This window comes from Aquarana catesbeiana, linkage group LG05 (genome assembly GCF_042186555.1).
Source record: "Aquarana catesbeiana isolate 2022-GZ linkage group LG05, ASM4218655v1, whole genome shotgun sequence".
NCBI classification, from domain to species: domain Eukaryota; kingdom Metazoa; phylum Chordata; class Amphibia; order Anura; family Ranidae; genus Aquarana; species Aquarana catesbeiana.
Window position 1 is genome coordinate 37179834 of NC_133328.1, and position 23134 is coordinate 37202967.

At 43.7% G+C, this 23134-nt stretch overlaps 1 protein-coding gene across 1 annotated transcript in view; it reads left to right on the forward strand.

Moving 5' to 3' along the window:
- The first annotated feature begins 4482 nt into the window (after positions 1–4482).
- The window catches only part of CALCR (calcitonin receptor), a 459172-nt gene continuing 440520 nt past the window's right edge, over positions 4483–23134 (forward strand). The window contains exon 1 of the mRNA XM_073629603.1: positions 4483–4830. The gene's annotated coding sequence lies outside the window, so the exon portion shown is untranslated. The remainder of the gene's footprint in view (positions 4831–23134) is intronic.

The following is a 23134-nucleotide window of genomic DNA, read 5'->3' on the forward strand; positions in this document are numbered from 1 at the left end:
CATCTACTGACCCGCGCTTCCCGTCCCACAGCTCACTGCCATCACCCGCTGCCTGACCTGGGGCAAGTGCCGGGCAGACAGCAGGCAGGTGAGTAGACAGGGGGGCACAGTGGCTGCATATTATGGGCACAGAGGCTGCATATAATGGGCAGAGTTGGCCGCATTTGCTGGGCACAGTTGGCTGCATTTGTTGGGCACAGTGGCTGCATATGATGGGCACAGTTGGCTGCATATGATGGGCACAGTTGGCTGCATTTGCTGGGCACAGTTGGCTGCATATGATGGGCATCAGTGGCTGCATTTGATGACACAGTGGCTGCAATTGAAGTTTTTGTTTCAGTATTTTTCAGAATTTTTCAGTTTGTTTGCGCCCCCAAAAAATTTGAGCACTAGCCGCCACTGGGATGGAGAGAGAGACAGGCAGGGGATGGAGAGAGAGAGATAGGCAGGGGATGGAGAGTGAGAGACAGGCAGGGGATGGGGCAGGGGCTGTGTGTCTATTAAGGGCACACGGGCGCTGCACGAATCTATCCATGGCCGCTGTAGCCACCCCCTATTCATGCGTCCGGCCCCTTTTTGGATGCCAGGCGCCTGAATTGCAGCTGCAGGAGTGTATTTTTGAAGCACCTGATTAGAGCCATATGCTCTAATAGGCTTCAAAAAAGGTGGTCTGCGAGTGCAGAGCATTGCGCTTGCAGTCCACCAAGATGTGTTAGAAAAGCAAATTAATATTTGCTTTCCAAACACTGAACCGCCTCTCCGCCTATCAGGAGGTGCGGTTCTATTACCAGCGGTCACCTGACTGGCTGAAGGCAGAGGTGATCCCTTTGGCCGCCTAGCAGTACAGGAAGAAGAGACGCAGGGAGGACACAGAAGCCATCGCCTGACCCGCGCTACCCGTCCCACAGCTCACCGCCATCACCCGCTGCCTGACCTGCCACCATGATGGGGTAAGTGCCGGGCAGACAACGGGCAGGTGAGCAGGCGGGGGGGGGGCACAGTGGCTGCATATTATGAGCACAGAGGCTGCATATGATGGGCAGATTTGGCTGCCTTTGCTGGGCACAGTTGGCTGCATATGATAGGCACAGTTGGCTGCATTTGCTGGGCACAGTGGCTGCATATGATGGGCACAGTTGGCTGCATATTATGGGCACAGTTGGCTGCATTTTCTGGGCACAGTTAGCTGCATATGATGGGCATCAGTGGCTGCATTTGATGGCACAGTGGCTGCAATTGATGTTTTTGTTTCAGTATTTTCAGAATGAATTTTTCAGTTTGTTTGCGCCCCCCCAAAAATTTGAGCACCAGCCGCCACTGGTATGGAGAGAGAGACAGGCAGGGGATGGAATAAGAGACAGGCAGGGCATAGAGAGAGAAACAGGCAGGGGATGGAGAGAGATACAGGCAGGGGATGGAGAGAGAGAGAGACAGGCAGGGGATGGAGAGAGAGAGACAGGCAGGGGATGAAGAGAGACAGGCAGAGGATGGAGAGTGACAGGCAGGGGGTGGAGAGAGACAGGCAGAAGATGGAGAGTGACAGGCAGGGGATGAAGAGATGGAGAGAGAGAGACAGGCAGGGGATGAAGAGAGACAGGCAGGGGACAGGGATAGACAGACTGGCGATGGAGAGAGAGAGACTGGCAGGGGATGAAGAGAGACAGGCAGAGGATGGAGAGTGACAGGCAGGGGGTGGAGAGAGACAGGCAAAGGATGGAGAGTGACATGCAGGGGATGAGGATAGACAAACTGGGGATGGAGAGAGAGAGACAGGCAGGGGATAGAGAGAGAGAGACAGGCAGAGAATGGAGAGTGACAGGCAGAGGATGGAGAGTGACAGGCAGGGGGTGGAGAGAGAGAGACAGGCAAAGGATGGGGATAGAGAAAGAGACAGGCAGGGGATGGGGAGAGAGACAGGCAGTTGGAGAGAGAGACAGACAGGGGATGGAGGGAGAGACAGGCAGAGGATGAAGAGAGACAGTAAGGGGATGGAGAGAGACAGTCAGGGGTTGGGGAGAGAGTGACAGTCAGGGGATGGAGAGTGACAGGCAGGGGATGAAGAGGGAGAGACAGACAGGGGATGGGGCAGTGGCAGTGCATCCATTAAGGATGCACAGGCACCGTCCCCTCTCTCCAGCCACCATCTTTATGTAAATTGTATAGATTCATGCATTGCATGAATCTATCTATAGCCGCTGTAGCCACCACTTATTCATGCGTCCAGACCCTTTTCAGATGCCAGGGGCCTAAATTACAATGGCGGGGTGTATTTTTGAAGCACCTAACTGGAGCCTTAGGCTCTAATAGGCTTCAAAAAGGTGGTCTATGAGCGCAGAGCATTGTGCTCGCAGTCCACCCAGATGTGTTAGAAAAGCAAATTAATATTTGCTTTTCAAACACTGAACTGCCTCTCCGTCAATCAGGAGGCGCAGTTCTAATACCAGTCACCTGATTGGCTGAAGGCAGAGGTGATCCCTCCCTAGCAGAACAGGAAGAAGAGATGCAGGGAGGACACAGGAGCCATCGCCTGATCGGCGCCACCCGTCCCACAGCTCACCGTAGTCACCCTCTGCCTGATCCGCCACCACGATAGGGTAAGTGCCGGACAGACAGCGGGCAGGCGAGCGGGCGGGGGGGGGGTGCACAGTGGCTGCATATCATGGGCACAGAGGCTACATTTGCTGGGCAAAGTTGGCTGCATTTGCTGGGCACAGTTGACTGAATATGATGGGCACAGTTGGCTGCATTTGCTCGGCACATTTGTCTGCATTTGCTGAGCACAGTGGTTGCATATGATGGGCACAGTTGGCTGCATTTGCTGGGCACATTTGGCTGCATATGATTGGCACAGTGGCTGCATTTGAGGGCACAGTGGCTGTATTTGATGGCACAGTGGCTGCAATTGATGTTTTTGTTTCAGGTTTTTTTTAGAATTGTTCAGTTCGTTTGTGCCCCCCAAAAAAATTGAGCACCAGCCACATCTGGGATGGAGAGAGAGACAGGCAGGGGATGGAGAGAGAGAGACAGGCAGGAGATGGAGAGAGATAGGCAGGGGATGGGGATAGACAGACAGGCAGGGGATGGAGAGAGATGGGCAGAGGATGGAGAAAGACAGGAAGGGGATGGAGAGAGAGAGACAGGCAGGGAATGGAGAGAGAGACAGGCAAAGGATGGAGAGAGAGAGACAGGCAGGGGATGAGGAGAGAGAGACAGAGGGGATGAAGAGTGACAAGCAGGGGATGGAGAGAGAGACAGACAGGGGATGGAGAGAGAGACAGACAGGGGATGGAGAGAGAGACAGGCAGGGGATGGAGAGAGAGAGACAGGCAGGAGATGGAGAGAGATAGGCAGGGGATGGGGATAGACAGGCAGGGGATGGAAAGAGATAGGCAGAGGATGGAGAAAGACAGGAAGGGGATGGAGAGGGAGAGAGACAGGCAGGGAATGGAGAGAGAGACAGGCAAAGGATGGAGAGAGAGACAGGCAGGGGATGAGGAGAGAGAGACAGAGGGGATGAAGAGTGACAAGCAGGGGATGGAGAGAGAGACAGACAGGGGATGGAGAGAGAGACAGACAGGGGATGGGGAGAGAGACAGGCAGGGAATGGAGAGAGAGACAGGCAGGTAATGGAGATAGAGACAGACAGGGGATGGTGAGACGGGATGGTGAGAGAGACAGAGAATGGAGAGTGACAATCAGGGAATGGAGAGTGACAGTCAGGGGAAGGAGAGAGAGACAGTCAGGGGAAGGAGAGTGACAGTCAGGGGAAGGAGAGAGAGACAGTCAGGGGAAGGAGAGAGAGACAGTCAGGGGAAGGAGAGTGGCAGTCAGGGGAAGGAGAGAGAGACAGTCAGGGGAAGGAGAGTGGCAGTCAGGGGAAGGAGAGAGAGACAGTCAGGGGAAGGAGAGTGGCAGTCAGGGGAAGGAGAGTGGCAGTCAGGGGAAGGAGAGAGAGACAGTCAGGGGAAGGAGAGTGACAGTCAGGGGATGGAGAGAGTGACAGTCAGGAGATGGAGAGAGTGACAGTCAGGGGATGGAGAGTGACAGTCTGTGTATGGGGGGTTTACTCTCCACCCCTCTTAGATTTATTACACGATGCGAGGATCTCAGGAAGACATGGATGAAATGTTGGAGCTCAGATAAGAGAAATGACCTTTCTCTGACAGTTGATTCCCATGATACAGATCTATGTCTCCTCTCTCCCGCCCCCCAGGTACACAGTGCAGGGGTGTCAGCACTCTCCCCCATACACAGTGACCTTGCCCTGTGACCTCGGCTGTCAGGAGTCCGGGGACTCCTCTGTGCCGCACTGACAGTTCAGAGTCATCAGCTGTCAGCGCACGGAGCGCTCAGCCTTCCTCCCAGCGCAGGCACAGGTACATCCCACCGGCCTATGGAGGCGCTGCATGGACAGGCTCCACACACAGGGCGGACCCTACAGGGACTAGTAAGGGATTCTCTCTTTTTTTTATCCTCATTCTGGCTCATTGAGAATGTTGAAGAAGACGTGAAAGCTCCAACCTGTGCTGCTCCCTCCAATCAGACTGCCGCTAATTCCTTCTGTCTGCACAACTTCTGCCACTGACAGTCTGCATCCCTGTGTCCCCATCTATGTGTCCCCACATCTCTGTGTCCCCATCTGCAGCATCCCAGACCCCTTCCTTCCTGTCCTCACCTCTGCAGGATTCCAACTTGGATTGATTGCCTGGATCCCCTCCTATAGGAATTACTGCCTAAAAACCCCATCCCAGGGACTGAAGGGAAGGACAACTCAGGTCTATGTCATCGGATTCCCGGAGTTCTGAATCCCCCTGAATTCATCTGAATTGTGTAAGTAAATTAACTTCTGTGTGTCTGATTATCTGTGCATGGATGAAAATGTCATGGGTTGCATAAACTGGTTTGTACCAGTCACCCCTGATTTACAGGGGGACCCCAAATTTTGAGAATATCTCCTTGGATTTTTTTTGTATATGCCCCTGTCATGGATAATACAACCCCTCTTTATGCCATTGTATCAAAAACATCTTTATTTATTGAATCTGCATATATGATAAACTTAGAATGTGTTTAATATGTCATTGTGCAGTAGCCAAAGCAGCCAACCAGCAGTCATCCTCATCCCTGTTACTTTATCATACTAATTAGAGGTGGTATTGGATGTTCATGGGGTGCCCCTTGTATTGCCATATTGAGTCCCCCCGGGTTTTTAATTGGATATTTGGGGCTTGCAATGGCTTGCAAACTGGTTGTAATAGCATTTCTGTCAGTTACCCTGATTTACAGGGGCACCCCAAGTTTTGAAAATATGTCATTGGACATTTTGCATTTCTACCAGCCAACCCATGATTTACAGGGGGACCCCACGTTTTGAAAATATGCCCATGGAAATTGTTTGTATATGCCCCTGTCCTGGATAACAGGACCCCACTTTATGCCATTGTATTCAAAACATTTTCTTTATTTACCGAATCTGTGTATTATTAACTTAGAATGCATTTAATACATCATTGTGCAAAGTGCAATAGCCAAAGCAGCCAATCAGCAGTCATCTTTTATCACTGTTACATTATTATACTAATTGGAGGTGATATTGGATGTTCATGGGGTGCCCCTTGTATTGCCTTATTGAGTCCCCACAGGCTGGAGAATTGGGTAGTTTGTGCTTGCAATGGCTTGCAAACTGGTTTGTAATAGCATTTCTACCAGTTACCCTAATTTACAGGGGCACCCCCAAGTTTTGAAAATCCTTGGAAATTGTTTGTATATGCCCCTGTCTTGGATAACATGACTCCACTTTATGCCATTGTATTAAAAACATTTTATTTACTGAATCTGCATATTATTAACTTAGAATGCATTTACTATGTCATTTTGCGAAGTGCAGTAGCCAAAACAGCCAATCAGCAGTCATCTTTTATCCCTGTTACATTATTATACTAATTAGAGGTGATATTGGATGTTCATGGGGTGCCCCTTGTATTGCCATATTGAGTCCCCCCTGGTTTGAGAATTGGATATTTTGGGCTTGCAAACTGGTTTGTAATAGAATTTCTGCTAGTTACCCTACTTTTCAGGGGCACCCCAAGTTTTGAAAATATGCCCATGGGTTTTTTTTTTTTGCATATGCCCCCGTGCTGGATAGAATGACCCCACCTTATGCCATTGTATTAAAAACATTTTCTTTTTTCACTGAATCTGCATATTATTAACTTAGCATTTGTTTAGTATGTCATTGTGCAAAGTGCAGTAGCCAAAGCAACCAATCAGCAGTCATTTTTTTCCCTGTTACTTCATTATTCTAATTAGAGGTGATATTTGTTGTTCATGTGGTGCCCCTTGTATTGCCATATTGAGTCGTCCCCCCCCCCCCCCCCCCCCGGGTTTTAGATTTGGGTATTTTGTGCTTGCAATGGCTAGCAAACTGGTTTGTAGTAACATTTCTACCTGTTACCTTAATTGACAGGGGCACCCCACATTTTGAAGATTTGAATAATGCAACCCATCTCTATTGCACCCTCAATTAAAAATGCATCCTTTATATTTACTTGATTATTAAATAGCTCTGTATATTATAAACATAGAATTTGTTTAATATGTCAGTTTGTGAAATGCAGTAGCCAAATCAGCCAATCGACAGTTATCGTTTATCCTTGTTACTGTATTATACTGATAAGAGGTGTTATTGGATGTTCACAGGGTGTTGTACAATATTGCTTCTTGTATTGCCTTATTGGATCACCCTAGGTGTCAGAATTGGATATTTTGTGCTTGCAATGGGTTGCAAACAGGTTTGTAGTAGCATTTCTACTAGTTACCCCTGATTTACAGGGGCACCCCAAGTCTTAAAGATTTGGAATTTTTTGTCGTGGATAATGCAACCCATCTCTATTTTCTTCAATTAAAATAGTATTACTAAAACATTGTCCTTATATATTCAATTATATTAAAAACAAAAAAATTGCTTATTAGGATAGTGTACAAAGTGCAGTACCAAAGCAGCCAATCAACAGTCACCTTTTATTGCTGTTACTTTATTATAGTGATAAGAGGTGATATTAGATGTTCATGGGGTGTTGCCCCTTTTATTGCCATATTGAGTCACCACAGAATTGGGTATTTTGTGCTTGCAATAGGCTGAAAACTGGTTTGCAGTAGCATTTCTACCAGTTACCTGTGATTTACAAGGGCACCCCAAGTCTTAAAGATTTGTCCCTGGAATTTTTTTGTTGTGGATTCGTGGATAATGCAACCCATCTCTATTACATCTTAAATTAAAATTGTATTACTAAAACATTGTCTTTACAGATTCAATTATATTAAAAACATAGAATTTGCTTATTAGGTCACGTTTTAAAGATTAGTCCTTGGAAATTGTATGGTCCATGCTTTCTGTCCTGTGTAATCGCCAATGCATCTTAAATTAAAATTGTATTATAATCATCCTCTTGATATGCTCAGTTATGATTTATATCTGCTTATGCTTGTTATAAACATAACATTTAATATGTCACTGTGCAAAGCGCAGTAGTCAAAGCAGCCAATCAGCAGTCATCTTGTATTCTTGTTACTTCCTTTATAAGAGGTGATTTTTGATGTTTATGGCTTGTTGCACAATATTGTATTGAAATATTGATTAGCTTCAAGTATCAGAATTGTTTTTTTTTTTTTTTGGTTCTTGGTCAGTAGAGTGTATGGTAAGTATAGCTATAGCAGCTAAGCAGAAAAGTGTCCTTGGAAATTGTTTTAAACAAAATTTCTTTTTCTAAATAAATGAAATTTTCCCCAATTTTTTTATTTTTTTTACATTTTTTTTTGTTTACAAACTTTTATTAGGTACAAAATAATGGTACAAAACATTATATCATAAGATCAGAAAAATACAATATATAAAATTCATTGTTTATGGGGTTTATGGTAAAATAATGCAATGAATGAACAATTATTTCTTATAATTAATACAAATGGTAATCTAATTTCCCCCGAATTTAAAGCTTTGATCTGGAAGCCATTGTAGATGGAACTGTTTGGTTTGTCTTCATCATTCCTGCTGTCCTCTACGTGCTGTTCTGCACCTTTACCTCGCACATACCATTGAACCGGCTCCCTTATAAAGCCTTAGCTCAGCAAAGCATGGATTTCCTATTTTCTGAACTGATTGCCTGGTACAGAATTGTCTTGTCACACATTCTGTTGGACGTTAAAAACAATTATTAACACAGTTAGGAGGATAGCCACTAAAAGGTGATAGATGAAGGTTTGGTGCCATTCCACAGGCTTCTGATGATTTAGCCTCCAAGTTCTGACCTCAATTAAAATAACTGAAAATGTGAAAATGTCCCAAGTGAAAATGCCTATTCCTGGAGGTAAGAGTGAGTTGACATGTTTTTTTTTTTTTTCTTTGGTGAGCTTACCTTGTGATGTCCCCAACACAGCGTGTTTTTGTGTATTGTGACTTTTTGATGTTGCCATTTTGGTGTTGGTAATTCCTCATTACACCCCTGTCAGCTATTGGTGCCAGTACTTTCCCTGGCTAGTACAAAGTAATTATGTTTTTTTTTGGGGGGGGGGGGGGGGGGGTGAGAGTGTAATTTTTGGGATAGGCTAATGCCCTGTACACACGATTGGATTTTCTGACAACAAAACCGTGGATTTTTTTTCCCAAAGGATGTTGGCGCAAACTTGTCTTGCATACACACGGTCACACAAATGTTGTCGGAAATTCCGAACGTCAAGAACGTGGTGATGTAGCGCACGTACGCCGAGCTGAGAAAAATGAAGTTCAATAGCCAGCGCGGTTCTTCTGCTTGATTCCGAGCATACGTGAGCCTTTGTGCGTCGGAATTGTGTACACACGCTCGGAAATTTCCGACAACAAGTTTTGTTGACGGAAAATTTGAGAACCTGCTCTCAAACATTTGTTGGCGGAAATTCCGACAACAAATGTTCTATGGAGCATACACACGGTTGGACTTTCCGACAACAAGCTCACATCCAACATTTGTTGTCGGAAAATCCGACCATGTGTACAGGGCATAAGTATGAAGGGTCCATTTTTAGGGTTTGATTAGGGGTTGTCAAGTGTTAGGTAGTAGGTTATAGGTTTATTTTAATGGTTATGTATGTTAAAGTGGAACTTTAGTCAGAAAATTAAGTCTGGCTAGATGACTTCAGGCTGGCCTCTGTTGCAGGTATAACTACTTAAAACTTAAAAAATATATATTTTTTTTCCCTCTCCCTATATTTTTTCATCCCTAAATTTAATATCAGTCTATTAGAAATTGGTCAAATACAGATTACTATAACTTTAAAAATATGAATGTTATATAGTTCTTCTAAGATAAGATGTTTAAGTATATAATCGTGTAATATACAATTGTGTATATACCTTTTTTTTTTTAATACATTAAGTGCATTTCACTTCAGTTGTGTTATACTATACGGTTTTGAAACCAAATCTGTTTTAATGTTGCATCTTTATATGATGTGTGCTGTTTTGATACACAATAACATTTATGGAACAAAAAAAAAAAAAATAAGTGCCTATACTGGGTAAAATCCAGCCATACACTGTCTTACCCACTCTGCACATGCTCAGTTGCTCCCAATTTTGGGCACTTTTAGGCACTGCTGAATTTGTGGAGACCGATCAGCCTTAAAGGAGTTGCAAAGGCAGAAGGGTTTTTTATCTTAATGCATTCTATGTCCAGCAGCCACCTTCCAGCACCCCCTACCACTTACCTAAAACCCATCTCTCTCCAGCGATGTCCACAAGTGCCACGGCCATCCGAGACGCTCCTCCTAATTAGCTGAGCCACAGCAGCAGCTCCATTGGCTCTCTCTGCTGTCAATCAAAGTCAGTCAACCAATCAGTAGAGAGAGGGGGCGGGGCTGGGGCTCCGTGTCTGAATGACCACAGGGAGCTGTGACTTGGCTCAGGTGCACCCATAGCAAGCTGCTCGCTGTGGGGGCACTGAACAGGAGGGAGGGGTCAGGAGAGCCAAAGAGGGACACGAGAAGAGGAGGATTGGGGCTGCTCTATGCAAATTCACTGCAACAGAGCAGGTAAGTATAATGCCGCGTACACACGAGCGGACTTTTTGACCGGACTGGTCCGAAGGACCGAGCCTGGCGGACAATTTGACCGTGTGTGGACTTCATCTGACCTGCAGTGGACTTTTTCGGTCGAAAATCTGACGGACTTTAGATTTGAAACATGTTTCAAATCTTTACGTCGGACTTGAGTCCGCTCGAAAAATCCGTTCGTCTGTATGCTAGTCCGATGGACGAAAATCGACGCTAGGACAGCTATTGGCTACTGGCTATCAACTTCCCTATTTCAGTCCGGTCGTACATCATCACGTACGAATCCGTTGGACTTTGGTGTGATCGTGTGTAGGCAAGTCCGTTTGTTTGGACTTCGGACCAGTCCGGTTGAAAAGTGCGCTCGTGTGTACGCGCGGCATAACATGTTTGTTATTTTTAGAGAGAAAAAAAATGAGACTTTACAATCACTTTGAAGCGGAATTAAACCCTTCTATCCTTTACAGGCAAGAAAGCTGCTTCTGCTTGATCTTCAACTGCCATGGTGATCAGTTAGGACAGCAGCCATTTTAATGGTTTGACAGTTTGAAGACACAAGCAAATGTGACAGTTAGCAATTCCAGCAGTCCAGGAATGTAACTGTTTTTTGAAACTGTTACATCGATCCACTTTATGAATGACTGCTTTTCAGGGGCTCTGGGCTTCAGCAAAATGGCAGCCTCCAGCAAGAAGGAACAGGAGCAATGCTGGAGGCAATTCACAGCACACACTAATTTGGGTAACATAATTATAAATGTGGAATGTATGTTCCTCGCTAAAGAACATTATTTTTTTATCAAGTTGTTATGGGTAAAGTTCCACTTTAAGTTATTGTTAAAGCAATTCTGTCACTTTCTCCTAGCAACAGAGTGTTCTACCATGTTAGCCGTAGAAAAAAGTAGAGGTTTGAATTGGAAGTGATACAATTTATTGGCTAACTAAAAAGATTGTAGTGCAAGCTGTCGAGGCATTCCAGTCTCTTTTATTCAGGTTCTTCTTTTTTGCTTCCCTTCAAAACTTAAATTTATGGCTCTGTGTAATAGTATACTGTAAATAATTTTTCCGGTCAGGCATGAGTCCTATCCTTGTTCTCCAGTGCTACAACTGCTGGCAAAATGTTCAACATTTGACACTGCAGGAAGTGTCAAATACCCAGGTAATACCCAGGATAGGCACCATGGGGACTGCAGACTCTGCTGCGGTGTTGGGGCTTTTGGAAGGTAACACAACATGAGCAGGAGGGCAGGACTTCAACATTCCTGGGAAGCTTTTTAATGGGATAGATGTTTCCCATTAAAAAGGGGGTCTGCAGAGCTGGAAGACAGGAGAGCTCAGACTTACCACCCACTAGAAAGGTAGGTAGGCTTCTATTGTAAGGTAACAGGGGATTCGATTTTTCTGGGAAAGGGACTAAGTTAAACTAGCCATGCATTGCTTGGATTTCATCTGATTCCTGCTGAGTCTGCTGAAATTCAATCTAGGTGGCCCTGCCAGCACCACCTGGCTCTGTAATGCCCTGCACACACGGTCGGATTTTCCGACGGAAAAAGTGCGATCGGATTGTGTTGTCGGAAGTTCCGATTGTGTGTGGGTTCCATCTGACTTTTTCCGTCAGAATTTCCGACACACAAAGTTTGAGAGCAGGATATAAAATTTTCCGACAACAAAATCCGATCATTTAAATTCTGATCGTGTGTATACAAATCCGACGCGCAAAGTGCCACACATGCTCAGAATAATTGAAGAGACTAAAGCTATTGGTTACTGCCCCGTTTATAGTCCCGACGAACGTGTTTTATGTCACCGCGTTCAGAACGATTAGATTTTACGACAACTTTGCGCGACCGTGTGTATGCAAGACAAGTTTGGCCCAAAATCCGTCGGAAAAAATCTGACGGATTTTGTCGTCGGAATGTCCGATCGTGTGTACAGGGCATAAAAGTCAGTTTAAAAATTGGCTGAGCTGGATGGAAAATTATTGGGCAAACAGTGACTACTCCTATCAGATCTCCAGCTGTTTGAATACATTACCCATCAGTGGAGAGTCTTCCATCCATCTGTATGGCCAGCTTTAGGGTTAGGGGTAAGGATAAGAGGGGGTTAGGATGAGTGATAGGGATTGGTGACATTTGAGGAGATAAGGTACCAGTACTTTAAAAAGAGAAGTGCGGGAATTGTTTTTATTTTGCAATCATACTTACCTAGGTGGATGCAGCATCGGCCTGATGCTGCATCTGTACCCCCGTTTAGCTCTAAGGCTGAGAACTGAGTGATCAAACACCGCCGAATGCTCGGTTCTCACGGCCCCCTGAGCAGAGAGCTGAAGACTGTCAGTCACTGCTGTCTGCTCTGCCCCTCCAGCACTCACTGGAACGATGGGCTGTGGAGGGCGGGGAGCGGCCAGCTCAGGCTCTCAGTGGTTCGCTGAGAGGCTGAGCCGGGTGTCAGTCCAAGCATTTGGGCAGATCCCACCCATATAGTCGCAATCTTTCCCGAGCCTGGACCGGTTTTGTGACATGGTGAAAACGGGTGATAGGAGTGGAGATCAAACGGCACTCCTATGATCCACAGGAGAAGTACAGCCAAACAAGCTTTGACTTTACTGCTCCTTAAATCAGTAGTGTATTTAGGTTTTGTGCTGCCCAGAGCCTGACTAATCTCGTGCACCCCCTAATTTAAATATGACCCACCCTTCCTGTCAAGACCACACCCCTTGCTGTTTAAGACCTGCCCTGAAATTTTCGAGTGGGGACATTAGCTCTGAGGGCCTGGGGGGGGGGCAATGGATTACCTTAATTTGCATATTTGCATAGATTTCCTCTCACTTCCTGTTTGACTAACAGTGTAGCGCAAGCCAACGGGGACTCTTTCCATGCTGCCCCCCTGAAAAGTGCTGCCCTAGGCCTGGGCCTTGTTGGCCTAGGCCAGGATACAGCATTGCCTTAAATAGTGGAAGACACTCAAACAAGAAAAGACGATTCAGATTATATGCTGGTAGAGCCTTAGTTGGGTTCAAACAGACCTCAGAGCTTCATTGATACCCATGTTAATGTCCTGTCACAGGGGCAGCCCGTCCATTAAGGGCGCACAGACGCCGCCCTCCCCTATCCATGTGTCCGGCCCCTTTCAGGACAGCGGCGCATGGATTCCAATGTGGGGGGGGGGCTGTTTTTTTGAAGAACTGATTAGAGCCAAAGGTTCTAATAGGCTTCAATATATGGTGGGCTCAGGTCACAGAGAGTGCACGCCGATCCCATCCAGGTGTGTTACAACAGCGAATGAATATTGGGCGGCACAGTGGTGTAGTGTACTCTCTCCTAGCAATAAAAAGGGTCACTGGTTCAAATCCCAACCACGACACTACCTGCCTGGAGTTTGCATGTTCTCCCTGTCCCTGCGTGGGTTTCCTCCGGGTACTCCGGTTTCCTCTCACACTCCAAAGACATGCTGGGAGGTTAATTGGCTTCTGTCCAAGAAAAAAAAAATTGGCCCTAGTATATGAATGTGAGTTGGGGACCTTGGATTGTGGGCTCCTTGAGGGTAGGAATTGATGTGAGTGTGCGATGTATGCATGGAGCACTGCGTAAATTGACGGCGCTATATGGGTACCTTAAATAAATAATAATAATAGATGAGCATCTTAATGAGACACAATGTACAGGGACAATTGTAGACACCCACCCACACTCACTCAGGATGGACTGGTGTCTTTATTCAACCTTACTAACTATGTAACACTGATCCTCCTCAGGCCAGATTGGCTGAAAGGACAGGCAATCCTATTGGACGCCGAGGAGGGGAGGAGCTGGAAGCCACCATGGAGAAAAGGATGCGGAGCCGCTGCCTGCTACCCGTCAAGATGGAGTAAGTGCCGGACCAACCGGCAAACAGCACGGGGGGTTGGTGCCACCCTCCCCCCCCCAAAAAAAAACACCACCTGCCACTGTCCTGTTATGCTGCTATAGCTTGCAATCTTATTTCTCCAAAACAGTGTAATGCCGCATACACACGGGCGGAATTTTCGACGGACTAGGTCCGACGGATTCGTACGTGATGACGTGATGATTTACAGTGGACTAAAATAAGGAAGTTCATAGCCAGTAGCCAATAGCTGCCCTAGCGTCGTTTTTTGTCCGTCGGACTAGCATACAGACGACCGGACTCGAGTCCGTCGGAAAGAATTGAAACATGTTTTATTTCTAGGTCCGTCGAACTTTTGGGAAAAAAAAGTCCGCTGGAGCCCACACACGATCGAATTATCCGACGGACTCCGATCCTCCGGACCAAGTCTGCCGTAAAGTCCGCTCGTGTGTACGTGGCATAAGGGTCAGCGTAACCTAACATCACTCTCAGAAGGATATAAAACACGACATGCTTTCAGGTACGATCAGGGGAAATTGTATTTCATCTGTGCTGACTCTTCCTTGTATTCAAATTAAACTGCCATTGATTTCTATAGCAGGATAAAAGACATGCATAGCTAAAGCAACAACCAACATTTCAGTCTGTAGAAAAATGTAGAGGTTGAATTGAAGGTTCAAAAGAGCATAATGCTTCCAGAGTGCATTTTCTATAGAGGTCTATGTATTTTGATTAAAAAAGAAAGTACATCTGAGGAGGAAAGAGGAACAGCTTGATTCCAAAATAGTGACAGTCCCTTTAAATAATGGACAGTTGGGGGTAGGGTTGCCACCTTTTCTTCAAGCCAAACCCGAACACTTTTGCAGCACAGGGCAAGTTTTATTTTTTTATTATCTGCTGTAGACACTATAGGATTATAAACGTGTGTAGAGCGCGCCTTGGCAAAAAGTGGGTGTGGCCAAACTGCTCTTGCTGACATTATCACCCCACCCTTCAGTCAAACCTGCCCCCAAACAGCTGCCCGCAGCTCCCGGACGGCAACAGATTTGTGTATGACTATCTCGGTTACTTGGGGAGCCACAGCCTGGTCTGAATAATGTGTCCGGGTTTCAGGTGGACTGAAACCCGGACACATGATTCAAAACCCGAACTGTCCAGGTGAATCCTGGACAGGTGGCAACCCTAGTTGGGAGCTCTAATACTGGCATGTTTTTGGGCAGACACTAGAAGCTTAGGTTTAAAGGCTTTGGGTTTGAACTCATATCCCCATACTACAACAAAGCAGTGATAGCAACAGCTTATAGCTGTAGAGAAAGGTATACCTGTTTTCTTCTTTACTTGTTGTTTACAGGATAAAATCTGTACTTTTTGCTAGAAAATTACTTAGAACCCCAAACATTATATATATATATATATATATATATATATATATATATATATATATATATGTATATATATATATAATATATATATATTTAGCAAAGACTCTGGTGAATAAAATGACGATCGTTGCAATATTTTATGTCACACGGTATTTGCACAGCGGTCTTTCAAACGCAATTTTTTTGGAAAAACTACACTTCACTGAATTAAAAAAGAAACAAATCAGTAAATGTAGCCCTCTTTTTGTATACTGTGAAAGATGCCGAGTAAATAGATACTTAACATGTTACGGTTTAAAATTGCGCACACCCGTGGAATGGCGACAAACTACGGTACTTAAAAATCTCCATAGGGGACACTTTAAGATGTTTTACCGGCTACCAGTTTAGAGTTACAGAGGAGGTCTTTTGCTAGAATTATTGCTCTCGCTCTGACGATCACAGCGATACCTCACATGTGTGATTTGAACATCGTTTACATTTGTGGGCACGACTTACGTATGCATTTTCTTTGGTGAGCGAGCACACGGGGACGGGAGTGCTTTACATTTTTTTAATTTTTTTTATTATTTATTTTATTTCTATTTATTTATTTATTTTACACTGTCTCTTTAAAAAAATCTGACCACTTTTATTGCTGTCACAAGGAATGTAAACATCCCTTGTGACAGTAATAGGCAGTGACATGTACTCTTCATAGAGGGATCTGGGGTCTAAAAAACCCAAATCCCTCCTTTGCACTTAAAGAGGAAGTAAACTCCGTTTTTTTTCCCCTTCTTCCCTGCAAAGTAAAGACATAATGTACTAGTGTGCATCACATACGAGCACATTATGTGACACTTACCTGCAAACAAAGCCCGCGTTGACTCCCCTGCAGGCCGCATCCATCTTCGCCCGTCTTCATTTCTTGGCCACAGATTCCGGCTTGGTGACTGTCCAGAGCCAAGTGACGCCACTCCTGCGCATATGCATGGGAGCTGCCGATCACGGCACTGACTTCTGGAGATTCGGCACGGATGACCATTCCTTGATAGGACATGCGCCGATGACATCATCGGTGCAGTATACAGTAAATATCTCCTAAACGGCGCACGTTTAGGAGATATTTACAGTACCTATAGGTAAGCGTTATTCTAGTCTTACCTATAGGTACAAATAATACAGGAAGGTTTACAACCTCTTTAAAAGTATTCAAAACGCCAAAATCTGCATTTTGGAAAACTAGGTATTTTTTCAAATCGGTGCCATTGGCAGCCGAGTAAACCGGAAGTGACGTTGTGAGTTTGCTCCTGGGTTACCACACCGGAGACCCGACTGAAGCCGATTCTGGCTTTGTTCGGGACTCGGGCCAGTGTCTGGTCGCTTGGGTCTCTCGCTGGGGGTGAGAGGCGGAAGGCAGCAGGAGGAGGGAGGACGTCCCCTCCCACTCCTTGTGATAACGGCCAAGTGGCTTGATTAGCCGTATCCATTGTTATCATCAGAAAGCCAACCGCCAGCTCTAAAAACCGGTACAGGTACGTTGTTTCGCATAAAATGGTTAAGGCTGAACTCTGGGATATCCAAATATTAGACATGTGCAATTTGTTTCGTTCCAAATTCGTTTAACGAATTACAACAAATTCGTTAATTCGGAAATATCTGAATGAACGAAAACCCGTTTGACGAATTTTTCCAAATATTCGTAAATTAGAATATTCGAAAATTTGTAAATTCGTACATTCATAAATTCATACATTTGCACATTCGTACATTCGGAAATTCGTACATTTTCACATTCGGAAATTTGTACATTCGGAAATCTGAAATAATAATTAACTAATAATAACTTAACTATTACTAACTATTAAACTATAGGTATTGTAATTTCCCTTCAAATTTGGCTGTTTGTGAACAGAACAAACACAAATTTATCAGAAATAACGAATGCCGTATCCAAGCGAATGGAACGTAATGAATTAATAATAATAAATAACAATAATAATAATAAAAACTTTTTGTTATTATTATTATTTATTATTAATTTGTTCCGTTACATTTGTTTAGATGCAGCATCATTATTTTGAATAATTCGTAACTTCGGATAAATTTGTATTCGTTACGTTCACTAACAGCCAAATTTGAAAGGAAATTACAATACCTATAATTTAATAGTTAGTTACTACTATTTCAGATGTTCTCATTTTCGGGTTTTCGGATTTTCGAATTTCGAATTTCCAAATTTCCGAATTTTCTAATTTACGAATGTAAAAATTTACGGATTTATAAATTTACGAATCTACTAATGTACGAATGTACGAATTTACGAATGTACGAATTTACTGATTGCGATCATAACGAATGATCCGAAAAACTAAAAAAAAAAACAAACAAATGAAACGAAAACGAACAAATTTTTTGGCAGTGCACATGTCTATCAAATATATATAAATGTAAGTCTTGTGTATTTTTAGTTGAATCTTGGTGTGCTTTGTGCGTTTTTTCCAGATCTGTGCAGTAATCCAGTATGAAACTATACCTCTGTGCTGGAGCCTCCTGTGATAAAGACCGCTCACTGCTGCTTCCAACTTACCAACCTGTCTAACAATATACATTAAAAACAGGGGTTCAGTCTGCACACATTTGTATATACATGCGTAAGCTGCAGGCCCCCGTCAAGGCACCCCATTTTTTTAGTCCTAACTCTAACTTCTGTGAGTCATCCACAATGGAAGCACATGCATTTTAATGGATAGGCAGAGGGCAGGTGAGCCTGGAAGGAGCCCACCCCTCCTTAAAGGCACAGGGGTTCACTGGACACCCAGCATATAGCACTGGTGTCTGTACTTTGAATATATTGGTCAGGCAATGCACTAACAAGTGGCCACTGCCCCCCCTATAACTGGTCTTTGCAGTAAGGAGCACTGGAAGGGCGACATATGGCAAACGAAACCAAATAAATTTTCAAGCTCAACTTACTAACCAGCCTGCGACCAACCAAATTGACCTGCCTAACAATATGCATTTAAAACAGGAGTTTAGTCTGTACTCTTAGTATGTGTGCAGACTAAACCCCTGTTTTTAAAGTGAAGGTCCTCCCTAAAAAAAAAAAAATCACATAAAAAAGCTCCTAAAAATGTGAAAAAAAGTTGAAAAAAAAAAAATTTTTTACTTACCAGAAATAGCTGTTACTAGGCAGATCGTCCTAATCTGCCACTTCCTATTCCGCGGTAGTCTTCATTTCTCTCCTCCTTACGTTGTCTTCTGGGAAATGGGGCGTGCTGTCTTCTGAGACCTGTGTGTATCCCAGAACACAGCCAGCCATTCACAAAGCGCCGCACGACTTGTGATTGTTCAGTAGGAAACGGGCAGTGAAGCCTCAAGGCTCCACTGCCCGTTTCCCTTAGTTCAAACGGCAGTGCCAGGACCCGATACGATGGACGTATCGGCCTCGGGCGGCAGACATCGCGGGCACCCTGGACAGGTAAGTGTGCTTATTAAAAGTCAGCAGCTACAGTGTTTGTAGCTGCTGACTTTTAATTTTTTTTTTTTTCAGCTGGAACACCACTTTAATGCATATTGTTAGACAGGTCGCAGGCTGGTTGGTAAGTTGAGCTTGGAAATTTCTTTGGTTTTGTTTGACATATGCCGAGTTTCCAGTGCATCTTGCTGCAAAGACCAGTTATAGGTGGGGGAAGTGGCCACTTGTTTGTATCTAGAGATGGAAAGGCCTGGGAAAAAAAAGAATTGTAAAGATGTTTTTTTTTTCTGGAAAAATTGAAATGATAAATAATATATCTACGACATGGTATTTCAACTATATAACATGAAGACCTTAACCGCTTGCCGACCAGCCGCCATCATTATACTGCGGCAGGTTGGCACAGCTGCGCGAATCGCCTTAGGTGTACATTGACCGCTTTAAGAGCAATAGCAGGCGCAACGGCAGAGCCGATGCGTGTGGCCGGCGGCCGTGATGTCTGTCGGCCACTCGCGATCGCTCCACAGAGAGCCAGAACGGGGATCTGTCAATGTAAACAAACAGATCCTCGTTCTGACATGGGAGTAGAGAGAGATCGTCTGTTCCTAGTGATCGGGAACAGTGATCTCTCTGTACTCCCTGTCAGTCCACTCCCCCCACAGTTAGAAACACCACCCTAAGGAACACATTTAACCCCTTGATCACCCCATAGTGTTAACTCCTTCTCTGCCAGTGTCATTTATACAGTAATCAGTGTGTTTTATAGCACTGATCGCTGTATAAATGTCACTGGTCCCAAAAAAATGTCAAACGTGTCCGATCAGTCCAACACAATGTCATAGTGCCGCTAAAAATCGCTGATCACCGCCATTACTAGTAAAAAATATTGTTTGTTTTTCAAAATTTTTGCTCTTTTGTTTATAGCCCAAAAAAATAAAAACCGCAGAGGTGACCAAATACCACCAAAAGAAAGCTCTATTTGTGGGGAAAAAAGGACATAAATTTTGTTTGTGTACAAAGTTGCATGACTGCGCAATTGTCAGTTAAAGCGATGCAGTGCCGTATCGCAAAAAATCCTTTTAGGGCTTAAGTGGTTAATGAAAGCTTTCTCTTACATTTGTTTGATTGTTGGGATACAGTAGATGATAGTTTCTGTCTGTAGTTTATCTTATGTAACCTTTAAATGATCTCTATTTATGTTCTCCACCATCACAGCATAATGTTTCCCTATAGTCTGATCAGTAAATTGTTTTTTCTTTTCCTCCTCTCAGTAAAATGGGGAGACCAACATCTAGAGAGTTTGGAAACATTTCCATTTTCTGCTGAGAGCAAAGCTGCAATTTGTAAATATTGTGAGAAGAAATATTCTTCTCCAAATGCTACAGGGATGACAAAACACATCCTGGCATGCCAGAGGTGCCCTAAAGACATAAAAAATATATGGAATGAAATGGAAATGATGTAATGAAATGAAATGAATGACCAGAATGAAAGTGTGAGGAGCTTTTCCCTCCAGGGTTCTTATTCCAGAAACACTCTTTCTGCTGCATCTGGATCATCACAAAGTGTTTCTTTACCAGCAACATCTTCAAGTAAGGAAGTTTTGCAAACCACGACCTCCCAAAAATACACAATCCCTTCATTTATAGATAACATGACACCTGAAAATCACTCATCAAGGTCATAGAGCAATATATGCTTCTAGATCAGCATTGTCAATAACTGAGAATGCATATTGGCAGGAAGACTTTACATTATTATGAGGGAAAGGGGGGTGGTTACCTGTTCTCATGTATAGGTGAAATAATCTTATCATATACAGTCCTTGTTGTTCAATTTGTAATAAAAAATTAAATTTTAAAAAACAAGCTTAGTTTATTAAACCATAAGCTGTACTTTTGTTTCAAGCATAATACGTTTATATACACCACACCAATGACTATCAATTTGTAAAACTACTCCACACGGATTTTTTTTTTTTCCGAAAATTTCCAAACAATGAAATTTTACACTTCTGTGCACAGCACAGTGTTTATGTCACTTCTACTTTTACATGACAATATCTGGATGTACAAAGGCATTTTGGTGCACAGAAAGTGACTTTATATCCTTTGTAGGTATTGAGGAATGGATTTAAATGAAAGTTGTTGTTCACGGAGTTCAGCTTTAAGAAGACACTGTTACGAGGCTGCTAAGTAAACAGTTCTACAAGATTACACTTGCTCGCTCATCCAGAAGTGTGCAGTGCAGCTGTGTTGCTGTGCTTTGGGATGTGTCTGTCATTCAGGAGCAGAGCAATGTCAACAATTCCAAACAAGGGCTTGGTTTTATTTGTGTGGAAGCTCAGGGTACCGTGAGTGATCTCCGCACAGTCGCTCCTACAAGGCGATTGTTCATTTTCTGTTTGTGTTTAACAAGGGAAATAGGTCGGCTGCCAAAATCCAAGGGGTGAAAGGGAAAATCATTGAATATATTAAATAATTCAGTGCTGGCCACACATTGTTGGTGTTCTAGGCTCCTGGTTTATTTCTCTCTATAGAGATGATCTGTTACGCAGAATGATTAAGGTGCTACAAAGATCAGGCATGTGGTGTCACCTTTGACAGCCAATGGAAATCTAATAAAGGTCAGACTGTGCTAAAGCTGAGCTCTAGACAAGCAGCTAAATATATTGTCATATATGTATGTACAGTATCTCACAAAAGTGAGTACACCCCTCACATTTTTGTAAATATTTTATTATATCTTTTCATGTGACAACACTGAAGAAATGACACTTTGCTACAATGTAAAGTAGTGAGTGTACAGCTTGTATAACAGTGTAAACTTGCTGTCCCCCTCAAAATAACTCAACATACAGCCATTAATGTCTAAACCGCTGGCAACAAAAGTGAGTACACCCCTAAGGGAAAATGTCCAAATTGGGCCCAATTAGCCATTTTCCCTTTCCCGATGTAATGTGACTCGTTAGTGTTACAAGGTCTCAGGTGTGAATGGGGAGCGGGCGTGTTAAATGTGGTGTTATCGCTCTCACTCTCTCATATTGGTCACTGGAAGTTCAACATGGCACCTCATGGCAAAGAACTCTCTGAGGATCTGAAAAAAAAAAATGTTGCTCTACATAAAGATGGCCTAGGCTATAAGAAGATAGCATAGAAATAAAAAAACGCACTAGACTAAGGAAATAGATCAAAGCAGCAACTCAATAGTGGGATAACACAAATAGATAAATGGATAAAAAGGAGCTGTGCTCAAAACACAAATAAATATAATAAATAGTAATTCATTAATAAATAATAAAAAATATGATACAAATTGTGAAAAATAAATGTGAAAATTAAACAGTGAATCAGTCTGTAAATACTAAATCAATAGTCCATAATTTGATCAGGAAACCACCACAGTGACTTCACACCAATCAAAAACTGCCCAACCACCTTACAGATTGCCTGCTTACCGAACGGCAGGAGGCAAAAAGCAATCGACTGTAACCCAGCCACGGCCTTTAACTTCCAAGGACAGTTGCTGGACTGACACGGGACTGCCCCTAGTCATAGGTCTGATGGTAACAACCCCCTGGGCGTCCCACTGGATCGAAGATGTACTGGGCTGTACTCCGGGGAATGCTCAAAGAAGGGAGAAACTGACAATAGCGTAATACTGCATATCATTTATTTATAAAAGAATGTATTGCACTTACATAGGTCATAGGTCACCTATGTATAAAAAGTTAATGATCATAACATTGTTTTCTTGTGTTATTTCTAGGCACAAACATCACCAATTGTGTATTAAATAGTCTTCAGGGTCACTCAATGGTGTTGCTTTATCACCGCTGTGCTCACAAGCCTCTCACCTCCTTTATACTTGTGTCTCAGCGTACATCAGTAATCCTCCCAATATATGACTCCTTCTATTTTTTTCTGTCCACGAGGGACCCTGTTGGTAAAGTCTCCCACTGCTCCAAAATCTAGGGTGGGTAAGTCCTCCTTTAAGGCACTTGTCTGTGTATATTTCCGGATTCGCCTTGCCCATGGTATAAACAGATGTAAAAGAGACCTCCCATAATGTAGTTTGATACAATCATGTTATTAAAACTAGAAACCACACTTAGAATGAGTATACTTGTAAAATCGTATTAAAAACCCATGAGAACGGGGCAAACCTTCTTACGTCATTTCCCTCACTTCCGGTTTCCTCGTGTACCTCAGCTTAGACCCTACGCGTTACGTCACCATCACATGACTTCTTCAGGCATCCCTGAAGCACCTTGACATATTGATGCACTTTAAATCATTTTTTATTGATAGCAGAATTTTGCACATTGGTCTATTGTATATGTGCAAATTTG